This window comes from Lygodium microphyllum, chromosome 15, assembly GCF_053477565.2.
Source record: "Lygodium microphyllum isolate KBCC chromosome 15, Lygodium_microphyllum_v1.1.10, whole genome shotgun sequence".
Classification (NCBI taxonomy): domain Eukaryota; kingdom Viridiplantae; phylum Streptophyta; class Polypodiopsida; order Schizaeales; family Lygodiaceae; genus Lygodium; species Lygodium microphyllum.
This window is the reverse complement of record NC_141149.1, coordinates 40,863,650-40,876,506: the sequence shown is the minus strand read 5'-3', so window position 1 is coordinate 40,876,506 and position 12,857 is coordinate 40,863,650.

Here is a 12,857-nt window from a genome sequence, read left to right as displayed (position 1 = left end):
GTCTGATTCTGAACTGGTCCGAGTCGGACAGGGGTGGGTCCGATTCCTTCGATTGGGCGAGGTGTCTGGTCGGACAGGCAAGTCCGAGTGGCTCGATGGGACAGGATGGTCTGATCGGACAGTTGAGTGTCCGATTATAAGGGGCAGTCCGAGTGCCATGTGGCACGTCCGATCGGGCTGGTCTGATCCTGGAAATCAGACCAGACTCGTCCGACTCACTCTCAGTTAGATGGTACGATTTTGGGAGTCGGACGGTCCGACCCCAGAACTCGGGTGGTCCGATTCTGGGAATCGGACCACTGTGAGTTGGTCCGACTATGTCGGCAGTGGGCGCGATTCTGGCGCGTTTGAATTCTCCCTACTGTCTACTGCACTCAATCATCACAAAACATCCCATAACCGATCAGAGCGCTACTAGAACTCACTGGACTCACTTGAAGTAGCACGAATCGAATGCGCTTGGAATCGGGGTTGTGTTTCCTCATCTTCTGAACCAGAAGCTCTCTCTCTCTCTCTCTCTAACACACAACAAAGCCAACTAAGAAAATGAGGTCTGTCGTGACCTCCCAGGCCTCTTAAGGTTCTTTCCCAGCACTGCAAAAACTTACAGCCAGTTCCTTGTCCCTGGTTCACCCAGAAGTTTGAGTCTGGTCCCCTGTTTTCCTGTTTCCAACAACAGCCAGAACCTTTGTTTTATCTGGTTTTACCCTAATCTAACCTCCATCTAGTGTAGCCAATATGAAATACAGAAATGCAGAATAGTAGTCCTAATCTAATGCTTCCAACAAACCCAAATACTTACCTGTTCCTCAAATTAAAACCTCCTAAGTCTCCTAGTTATCTCGAGCATTGGTTCAGGCTGCAAACCCTACTTCCATGCTCGATCTGATGCGCGCGGCACTCAAATCTTGAATCAGTTTGTCCCGACAACGGAACCAAAATGTGGGAGCTCTTCGAGCCCTACCCTGAGACCTACGGACCACTTATTACTCAAGTGTTTCGAACTGAGCAGCCATGGCTACCTCTCACATAGCCGTCGCACAACGCCTACCTTGTGGGTGTAGTGAGCTTACCTTGATGCTCGATCGAGTACCTTCCTCTTTCTTGCACCCCTGCAGCTCCACGATCCTTGAGGCGAGCTCAAGCAACCTCAATCCCTCTCCCATGAGCTTCATCCTCCATAGCCACGTTCAAGACCAGAGGAGAGAAGAGGGGAGGAGAAGATGAAGAGGGAGAATGGAGAACTTCTTCTCCAAGATCCCTTGCCCTGCCACGATCTCTCCCTCACACACTCTCATGCTCTCAGTCCCTCTCACAAGCACAAGCAAGGAGGCACGAAGGTGAGAAACAAGGGGAGAAGAAGAAGGCACTGTCTACCACACACGAGGATGCCCTTCTCATTTACCTTTTAACTTTATATACATGCCCTTAATTTCCATGGGCGGTCGTCCCCCTTTTTTACATGGCCGGCCATTAGCCTAGGCCCTTTTTCCCATTGTCCCTCTATCTTCCTAGATTCCTTTCCATCGCCCGTCTACATTTACAAATTGCACGGGTGAGAGCCTGGCGCTCTTTTACAAGATTTCAGGGTGCGCCTTTATATTTTAAAATGTGCCTTTCCCCTTTTGTATTTGCCTTGGACATTTAAGGTTGCCCTTGCGCTTTTGGCCTTTTCTCCTATTCTTACTTCAATCGGGCTACCTTTTTTTTTCACCTTTGCCCTGCGTCTTTCCCTCTTTCTTTTGCTTTCTTCGTGTTGGGGTTAACATTACCCCCCTCCTAGACGAGTGCCAGTCCCATGGCACTGTGGCGGGAAGTAGTGGGATAAAGGATGCTAGTGGTAGGTGTGATTGGCGGTTGGAGGACACTGTTCTAGCGCCCCTCTAGAACTGGTCGTCGTTTGAGTATCTGGAACGCTTGAAACAAGAAGGAGTCCCTTAGGAAGATGGTATTGGAGGGAGTTATTTTGGAGAAACCCTCCGAACGCTGTTTGTCGTGAAAAGCCGTGGCATGGGCTGAAAAACCCTTGTCTGGGAGGAGAGGATCTTCGATTTTGAGGTGAAAGTCTTCAGGTTTGTGGTGCTAATAAGCAATCCGTAGATCTTGAGGTAGTGGGCATGGATCATCAAATGGTGAGGTTCCAAGATCTATGCCAATGGCAGCCCCCATCAATGGGCGAATGGTTGTCAACATGAAATTTGTGAAGCTACTGAAACCTTCACAGCGAAGCTCCTAAAGTTGCAGTAATGGGGTCATGTCGGACTTCTAGAAAAATTCCTTATCATTGGAGGATGTAGTAGACGATCGCCTTCAGCCAAGCAGCCCGTTCTAGAAACATGAACATAACCTGCAAGAAAAGTGGTGCACTTCCTAGGGGGTGTATCTGTCTCATTGTGCAGTGCATGGTGCCTGTGCGAGTGGAACTGGGAGATGGGTCTAAGCTTAGGCAATCCCTTGGTAATGTCCCACACTTGAGGACCCAGTTTTTTGCGGCTTCTGAGGTGCGATGCGAAACTTAGGGTGACAGGTCCGAAAGTCATGCCATTGATGTGCCTTGAGTATGAAGTGGGGGAGGGGCTAGAGAGGACTCTAGATGCAGTGAGTATGGTGCACCACAATAGTGAACGAAGACAGCAATCACTTTTCTTCTCTTTTTTTTTTTTTTGAGAATGAGAGGGAGGACATTGGGCGATGCATGGGGCACCTATTTAGTCATGGGGTGGTCGCAAGCATTGTGATAAAAACGTAGACTTTGTAGGTATTCCTTAATACCGGCTCTAGCCCTTAGAGCAGTGGTGGACAAAAAGGGGTGATTACACCTTGCAAAACGGGTGTCACTCATATTTTCTAATAGTTCTAAGCAGAAGGCCAGGAGGAGAGTCGCGCGCATCATCAACCTCACCATGGCTCTACTATCTATTCCTAGGTTAAGACAAAAAAAGAGTGGAGGGAGATGGGCTTCCTCTGCAGTAGGTTTTTGGAGTAGCATGAATTTGAGAAGTTGAAGGTAATTAAAAGTGGTTAAGAATGCTAGATCGGGGCATGAAGAGAAATCTACAAGGAAAGGATTTATGGAGGGAAGTATATCTTATGCCCTAAATACTAAGCACTCCTCCGAGCTTCTAGCATTTACATTATAAATTCTCGGGAAGTCAAAATCCCCATGCAAATCTCTGTTGTAATCCACTCCATGCCTACGGGGGTAGGGCATGTAGATGGGATCATTGCGCTCTTCGGGGAGGGAGCTACAAAATGCGGTCCAGCCATAAAAATTGGTATCCCAAATCCTCCTCCGCCATTTTGGATGTGCCTGGTAGCCTTGGACGGATTTGGGAACCAGACCGACCTTGTCTTCCCAGTATTCTCGTGGCTCTTTCCTCCACCTGGTTACTATCATGCTTCTCTCTTCCATCCATTTGTTTGCAAGTTCGTTAGTCAGATCTTTGATCTTGGCTACGACTCCTAGAGGTAGGGCCCAGTCTAGGGATCGTGGAAAAGCGAATGAGAGCTCGAATGGCCTCTTATGAAGCTTTCTCTGGCACCATATGACCAACTCTTGGGGCCAATCTACAGGATGTGTATCATTTCGCAGTGGCATGGGCTCCTCAAGAAGTTGTCGTGGAAGTATGCGCGCTTGGCGTTGGGCCTCTTCTGCTAACTCTTGCCTCCTTCTCCTTGCTACAATTATGCGTTCAGGTAGCTCGACGTAGGCAGGTTCCTCCTGTAGGATCTCTGGTTGAGGTGGACTCGGCATCCTTTGCGGCTCGTCTTCCTCATCTTGCTCGAAGTCCGGCCCCTCTTCGGCATTTCGCGCTACCATAGGAGGAACGACTGGTGGTGGTGGTAGTGGCTGCTCTTGCTCCTAAAAACCCAATTCCTGGAGCTCCGCAGTGGAAAGGCCTGTACAGTGCAAGTACTAGAACTATTGCTCTTTAGTTATTCCTGTACTTGTTCGAAGCTCCCGCTCTTGAAGGCCGTATCGTAGCGCCCGGGTGCTTAGTTCCAACTTTCTTTTTACCTGTTCCACTGTATCATCGCCCTCGGCTTGCGTCACGTGGAGTACCATGTTGAGAAATGCCTGTCGTTGGGTCTTAATCGTTATCTCTGTACCCTCAACCCTAGCCTCAGCTAGCATTCTTTCACACTCTGCCACCACTGCAAGCCGTTCTATTAAATCCCTCACCCTGTCAAAGTTCTTTCTTTCCCACTCCACGGCTCTCTCCTCCATCTTTTGCCTTTGTTCCTCTAGCTGGCCCGCCAGGGTGGTTATTACCTATTGCTGCTCATTTGAATAGAACCATAACTGGTTTCTTTCATTTAGTTTTCGATGGATTTCTGATTTCTCTTGGACCAACTGTGCGCTTTGGTCAAGATTTCTGATTTCTCTTAGACTAACTGTTCCAGGCTCTAGATTTCAGCACGGAGCAGCCTCTTCTGATTAAAGATCATGGCCATCAGGGCTTCCACGTCCTCCTGGGAGGTCTCCAGCGTGTCTTGTAGTCTCTGCACTTCATCCTGTAGTCGTTTGGCTTCAGCCTGCTGAGACCCCTGGTCCTTCATTTTTTAGGAATTCGATTTCCCTGATTAGCCTATCCTGTTCCTCTTGCTCGTGGCATGACTGGGGCTCCGCTGCATATTCTTGTGGAACAGTGGCTTCGCCTTCCTGAACCTCCGGGTAGAGCTTTTCCACTTGGGCCACCCTTTGCTAGAGATCACTGTATTGCTGCATCAGAAGTTTTATGTTCCTTTGTTCCGCTACCAGGCTCTGCTCCTCATCCTCCAGCCTTTGCCTAAGGCAGCTTTCATTGGTTTGGGCTTGCTTCCTTTTCTCTTCTAGCTGGTTTCGTAGCGCCTTTATCTCTCTCCGTCTATTAGCTTCCTGCCTTGAGACCTCTAGCCTGAGGGCTGCTGACGTCTCCTTTTCTTTCTGTAGTTCTAGCAGTGCCATCTTCTTTTCTTCTTTTGCCTTGTCCAGTTACGTTAGTAACTCGGCCACATATGCGTCATAGTCTACGGCACGTATGGGAGTATTGGGCGTGGTGATCAATCCCTCTAGCCTCTGTCGTTTGGGATCTTGCAGAGACTCTGCATCTGCGGTGGCAGGCCCTTTCAATCGAGTTTCAAGGGCAATTTTGGCCACCCTGTATGAGCATCAGCATCATGGTCATGAGCTGTGCGGCATCGAGAGGAGGAGTGGGTTTGCAGCGGCGGTGGTCGTGATTTCGGCTGTTGTTGGCACAAAGGAGGGAGGGAGTGGATGTAGGAGGACTTGCCCTTGCCTACGACCACTGGTGCTGCCTCCACACTTGCACTGGCTTCAGCTTTATGGCCGAGGCTTGCGGGTTCGAGTTCTCCGTCCCCATGGGTCTCTTCCACCGACCTTCGGCTGGCTTCTGCCAGTTCGGCCAATTCCTAGAGTCACTGTTTCTCAGCCTTTACCTCTACCCTCCTTTTCCTATCCTCTTCCGCCTTCTTCGACTCCTCTCCTATTCTGGCAAACTCCTCCTCCTCTTTCCTCCTCCTTTCTTCCTCAGCCCTTCGAGACTCTTTCTTAGCCTTTTTGATGTCAGCCCGTTCGTCCTTACTTAATTTCTCTTTTTTCTCCTTCTGTTTCCTATCACTTTTGCTTTGTTCTGCGGGTTTGGTTGCTCGCTGAGGTGGCACTTCCTGCTCTCCCTCGTTGCTCACTGTTCTCTCGCTCGATCTCCCTCCGCCATGGTGAGCCGAGCTTTGATGCGCCGCTTCCTCCTCCATGACGCCCTCATTCTTTATTACTTCGTCTATGATGGCTGTCAAGATTCCCCCATATCTGATTGTAGCCGCTTTCGATGTCGGTTTCTTCCTTGCGGAACGCACTGTTGAGGCAGGGGACTCTCCTTCTGCTGGTGGTTCCGCCGGAGTGAGGAGGGCAGCTGAACTTTGAATGGTCTTCTGTACGAATCCATTCTAGTCTATTTCTTTAGGGGTTCCTGCTGCTATGCTTTCCAACAGTGGGACCCCAATCCTGTTCATCAGCGCATTGTAACACTGGCCCGAGAAGAGGGTATGGATCATTTTTTCTTGTAGTTTCACCACTGGGTCCGGGATGTCAGCCAAGTTGATTCCATCCATAGTATGCACGGCTTCTTTCTTGACTCCCAGCATGGTGTAAACGTCTCGCCTCGTCCTTCTCTCTTTCTTTGGCACAAGCCCCAGGGCCTTTTCTACAATCGTTGCATTGAGGGGCACTTCGATTCTCCTTTCTTGCTCCCCCGTCCTTACTGTGATGGTGCCACAATTCCTGCTTTTGTCGAAATTCCTCAGGAAATCCGCGCACATGCTGTAGTCCACTGCCTGTCCCACCTTCTCCACGTACTTGTGGAGATGGCATCTGTCCACTAAGTCCTTGATAGCGGGTTCCTCCATGATGGCTTCATCCAGATTCAGTGTGTGCTTGAAAGTGAAGTGATTGAATCCGCGCGTCTCGATGGCGATGCCGAATTTGGTCATTTCCTCTTTTGAGAATGGTAGTTTGCCTCCTTTGTCTTGTCCTACCATGGCGGTGACCTGTCAACACACCATGCCAACATTTAATGCCTAACAATCGGCGCATTTCTAATTAGAACTAAGTTTGAGAGAAGAATAGATGGGCTTAAAGTGGGCACACTTGCTTAGAGGTTTGACCATTGCTATTGTTTTATTCTGCAACATTCCTCCATAGAAACTTTCTTAATTAACAATCTGCTAGCTAGATAACATAACTTTTCATCCTTACTCTGCTCTTGGTCGTGCTCCCCCCTCCATCAGGAATCTTGCAAAGAATCCTTCCTAGGATTAGCACAGGAAGGACGAGGGAAGCACTTGTTTGCGTGGGTTGACTTACCTAGCGAATAGCCAATCGTAGAAGTTTGGATTGTATTCGAGTTGGGCATGACAATCTAGAGTGGATGGTTGGATGGAGACTTGGGAAATGTAGGTCAAAACATCGTGGAAGAGATCTCCGGTACTGAGGTGACTAGCAACATGTAATTCCTCTTGGGCGAGGAATTGGTCAATGTAGGGGTGGGCAAGCACATGGTCATCCAGATACTGATTACGGGTGATGGCCAAGACCCTAAAGGAGATAGGTGCCACGTACGTGGGGTCATATTCGATAGTTTTGATTGCCTTGAGTTGCTCAGCATTGGTCATTATGCGACGACCTTTTTTCTCCCATTGCATCCTTAGCGTAAACCACTGCTGCAAGAATGTGGAAGGTGAGCTTGCCATCTGCGTGAGCTCTTGCAGCTCCTGTTCAGGAGCAGAATGTGGAGGCTTTCGATAAGAGGTAATAAGCCTTATGAGTGCAGCCTGATCCTTCGAGATTTCATCATTTGCTATCAGTTCAGCAGCAATTTTGGAAACTTTAGTGGTCATAAGTTCGTATTCCTCCCAAGTGCATGGTAGTGCACGAACCACCGAAGCAAGCGTTTCATCAAGAAGACCTAGGTCTAACCTCTTGTAGCTTCTAGCAAATGTAGTGAAAGTTTCATCTAACATTTTAATGCAAGGCGATTAGATCGTCCCCAGAAGTTGTGGCAAGGTCCTTAGCCAAAGAGAGGAAAGGTCGTATTGTGTATGAAGGTTTAAGACCCTTTGGTGGGGCTGGTGCAAGTGGACTAGATAATTGCGACTTCCTCATCGTTGTCACAGGTCAGGCCTCACACTCCGAAGCCCTTTGAGATGTTGTAGGAAGCTCTAGAGGCACGGGGGTTGTACTTGGTTCTGAGTTAGCAGTAATAGTTGTTTGTAAGTTCTCAGGATTAGGTAGGTTTAGGACCTCGGGCATTTGCTTTGGTCGATAGATGAGCTGAGGCTTGTTAGCCACCGCTGGCCCTGGCATGTTAGTTGTGTTCTGGGTGCCACTGGTGTAACCCTCTCTTGTTAGGAATAGATTGATTGTAGATGAGCTTCTTAGCTGGCCATTTTTAGGCACCCAAAATCCAGGGATTTCCCTCGTAGTATCCTTGTGCCTGCAAGAGGTCTTTGGGAATCCAGAGCGGCGTGGTTGTGCGTCTACAGCGGTAGTGCCTAGACTGCCTCTTGGGTCGGGATGGTTGATAATTTGGACGTTTAGGGTCACGCCTGGGTGGTTTACCCTGATGTGGTTTTTGCCGTTTCTGGCACCCATAGAAACTTGGACTCTTTGGCCTTGTGAGCGCTCCTGGTGGCCATGGGTCTGGGGTTGAGAACTCCGCACGAGGCCATGGTTTCCGTTTTTTTAGACCCCGGTTGAAGCTTGGTCATGGTGGTTTCTATCATCGACTTCGTATAAGTGGGGGAGTTAGGACAGCCCTTGTTGAAAGTTGTCACTATGCGCACATTGTCAATGGCAAGATGTATGTGATTTAGGTTGTAATCCACATTATAGTTGGTTTGTTTCTTGAAAGTGCGACCTAACAGTGATACATTACCAGCATCCTTGGTGCTAGGAAACACATGGAAGAAGGCCAGTAAACTTTCAGACTCGATGGAAACAACCACCTTGCATTTCCCTAGGAGTTGGTAAGCGGTGCCCCCAAACAGGGTGAGTTGAGCATTAGTGGGCTGTAGTTGTGGTTGACCAATGCGTGTCCAATGGTCATGTGTTCGGTTGTTGTAGTCAGCACCTTCATCAATCAAGGCGTCAAAAGAATACACCACTCCTGCTGCAACTGTAATCCGCAGGTATGCCGGTGCCACTACTTCTTCATCCTGATCTGTCAAGTCAGTTACAGTAGCCATGTGGATGTTCAGTGGGGGTTTTAACATGGGCAGCTCATGTAATGGATGTGAAGGAGGATAGTACTTCTTAATGCGGCTGCCATTAAAAAAGCCTATTCCCTCACCGTCAAGTGTCTCCAACTCGACATTTCCGGTCCTACCGATTACGCGTACCCTGAAAGGCCCTAGCCCTCGAAACTTCATCTTTTGTTTATGTCCTTTTACCGAGTATAGCAGAACAAGGTCCCCTTGTTCGAAGTCTCTCTGCATGACATGCTTGTCAAACCGCATCTTTCGTTGAGCCTTTTCGCAAATCACAGAGTGAGTGGCGAGGAGTCGGGTCTCCGTTAAGCGCTCAAGTTCTACTAAGCAATTGGTCCAAGCCTCGCTGCCCTCCCAACGTTCATGGACTGCTAGCCTCAAACTAGGGATGAAGTATTCTACGGGCAGAATGGCTTCAGTTTTGTAAGTCAGCCTAAAGGGCGTCTGTCCTATAGCTGTTTTATAAGCAGTGCGATAGGCCCACAAAGCCGCCATTAGCTTGTTATCCCAGTCACTTCTCGAAGTAGATACGACTTTTGTAAGCACATTAACTAGAATTTTGTTTGTGGATTCGGCTTGGCCATTAGCCTGAGAGTAATAGGGAGAGGACTTCAAGTGAATTATTAGGAAGGTAGAGAGCAAGTGGGCAATTACTTCATTAATGAAGTGTGTGCCTTGGTCACTTACAAGTTTGATTGGACAACCGAACCATGAAATGACCTGCTCCCACAAGAACTTAGCAGTGGTCCGAGCATCATTCTTCCTCGTGGCCCGTGCCTCTGCCCATTTCATTAAATAGTCGGTTGCCACAATGATGTATCAAGCTTGGTAATATTGTGCTACAGGACTGACAGGCCCAATAAAATGGATGCCCCATTTTTCAAAGGGTTGTCGGGCTATGACAGGGCTCAGCTCCATCTTGTCCTTCCACACAGGCACTCTAGTCCTTTGGCACCCATCGCAGTGCTTTACAAATTTAGCTGCATTGCGGAATAGGGTGGGCCACCATAGCTGGGATTGTAGCACCTTTCGGGCTGTTGTGTCCCCACTAAAGTGTCCTCTAGCCATTCCGCCATGTGCTTCGTTTAATGCGTCCTGCATCTCGTGCTCACACACCATCTTGTCCCAACCTGTAGAGCTGGCTAGCTACTATCAGTTTGATAGGGCTGAATTTTTAGGATAAGTCTCTTCAGCTTGGCCTTCTCAATGGGTCGCTCTAGTAGTCCATTTTCTAGCACTTGCACTATGTCATCGGCCCAATAAGGTGTCAGATCAGCTCTAAACAAATTCTCAATCACTAGACAAGTTAAAAAGATGGCCATCCAGTAAATCATCAAGCACGCCTTGTCCAGCGGTTTCTCCTGTGGGTATGTGGGACACGTGGTCGGCCATGTAGTGCTGCTTTCCTTTGCGTACAACCACAGAGAAGTCAAACTCCAGAAAAAGAAGTAACCATCTAGCTATGCGCCCCGTAGCGCAAGGCATGTTCACAAGATACAGTAGGTCTTGATGGTCAATGAAGAAGACAAAGGGAGTGGCCAACAGGTAATGCCTAAATTTCTTTACCGCAAATACCATGGCCAACCCCTCCCTTTCTGTCGTGGAATAGTTCATCTTGGTTTCTGTGAGCTGCCTGCTGGCAAAACTCACCGAGTAATCCAAATTATGCTCACCAGGCTGGCATAGCACAGCTCTAATAGCGAGCTTAGAGGCGTCTATGTGCACATGGAACGTTACGTTCCAGTCTGGGGCTCGCAAGATTGGTGCAGTCGTAAGAGCCTTTTTCAATTCTTCATATGCGCGCTGGCAGTCCTCTGTCCACTCAAACACTATCAACAACTTGTACAAAGGTCTAGCTATTAATGCATAATTTAGCACAAATCATCGATAATATCCAGTGTGTCCGAAGAAGCACTAAACTCCCTTGTAGTTGTCGGGTGGCGGTAGGTCAACAATGACTCTGACTTTGGAAAAGTCCGTAGCAATGCCGTTCCTTGACACTACATGCCCCAAGATGCATCCGTGTTTTACCCAGAATTGGCACTTTAAGGGGTTTAGCGAGAGGTGGTATAGCCTACACCTTTCAAAGATAACTCGCAATTTCTTCACGTGTTCGTCCCAACTAGAGTGTAAACATAGGTCATCTACGAACACTTCCAGTTCGTGCCTAAGCATGTCCTTCAAGATGGTGCACATTAGGCGCTGGAAAGTTGCGGGTGCATTCATTAGCCCAAAAGGCATGACAATGTAGGCAAATAGGCCCCATTCCGTGGCAAAGGCAGTCTTGTGCCTATCGTCGGGTGGTTGTACCTCATTGTAGCCCAAGAAGCCATCCAGAAAACTGTAGGCTTCCTTCCCTGCTACCCTCTCCAGCATGTGCTCGAAATAAGGTAAAGGATAATTATCTCTTTTCGTAGCGGCATTCACTTTTGTGTAGTTGACGCACACTCGGATGTTTCCATTTTTCTTCATGGCAATCACGATAGGTGACACCCAGTTCGTGTGCTCGATCTCATATATGAAACCTGCCCTCATGAGTTTGTCAATCTCCTCCTTCACTGCATGGGCGTGTTTAGGATTCATGGAGTAAGGTCGTTGTTTGGTTGGCATTGCATCTGGAATTATTGGGATGTTATGGGTCACAACCCTAGGGTCGACTCCCTTAAGTTCTCCCTTAAGTTCGTCCAGTGTCCAGGCAAACACGTCGATGTACTCTTGTAGGAGCGCAACAAGTTTGGTCTGTTCCTCTTCCGCCAAGTCATCTATGACAAATACCAAACTTGGTTTTTTGCCTTTTCTAGCCAAGTTAACCTCCTTGACTTTGGCGGGTCCCTCTATCGGTTCATTAGTCTGACCTTCTCTCTTTGCACCTAGCAGGACCACCACGCTGTCACCCTTTTTACATTTTGTAAACCGTTTGGGCAGATCCTGTGGTTTCATCTACCTTTCTGCTTCTGAGCCCCTTGCTTGCTTCCTGGCCTCCTCTTTTAGCCTCCTGCGCCTCAGGTGGACTGGCAAGTCTCCCTTGGTGCGTTTGACCTCAAATGGTTGCGGTATCTCGGGATCACTCTCAGTACTGACTTCCGACTCTGAGTTGAACTCGCATCCTTCGCTTGAGGAAGGTGTTTCCCCAGGGGGGTCTTAGTTCGGTAGAGGAATCTGTCTTGAGCACTGGGATTACCCATTGTTGTGCCACTCCAGCTTGCCCGTAATCTACGGCTTCTATTTATTCCAGCTAGGATTTGTCACACTCCATTAGTATGACTCATTTTTCGTTTCGACTGAGCCCTTCCTTCCTAGTCCTTAAGTCTGCCCTGATTTGCTCTATCACTTTTCCCTCCGTGTCGTACTCTATCGTGTCTACCTCTTCTTCACTCTCTTCTCCCGCAGAGCGATAGTCCTCATACTCCTCATTGTCTGGGTCCTGTTCTTCTGACTGTTCATCATCCCCTAAGCTTTCCTGTTCATACTCCTTGTCGTCAATAACTAAGGCCCAGTTATATAATAAGTTCAGGTCATGGACTTTGTTCCATTTCCATTCTGGTTTAGCTAGAAGTTGACGTAGAGGCTTTAAGTTAGCGGCCAAATTGCCGTTCAATTTATCGGACAGATACTCTACGATCTCTTGAAGCTCTAGTTTGTTGTTGGGGGTGTGAAACGAGGCCGGTTTGCCTGGGTTGAGCGAGCTTCCTACCATCATGCAAAGCGGCACAACGGGCTCTTCTATTGGCACTGTGGCGGTTTTAGCAGCCTGCTGAGGTGGTCCTTCCTCATTCGAGAATGGTAGGTCAATGGTTGCCAGCACGTGCATCCAATCCCTCTCATCCTAAGGGCAGGGAATATATCTAGCGAGCGATCGATAGGGCTTGGTCAGTTGAGTATTGCCTTTTAGCATGGTTGAGATGGCAGCCAGGTCAACAGGCATCGTCGTCCAAGTGTCCATCTCTACCCTCACTGCATTAGTTCTGTTCCCTAGGAAAATCAATCCATTGCTCCAATCCTCGATGACTCGTGCATTCCTCATCCAAGGTCGGCCTAATAGTGTGTCGTAATCCACTCCCTTCATGATGATGAAGTTTACCGAGAATTGCACA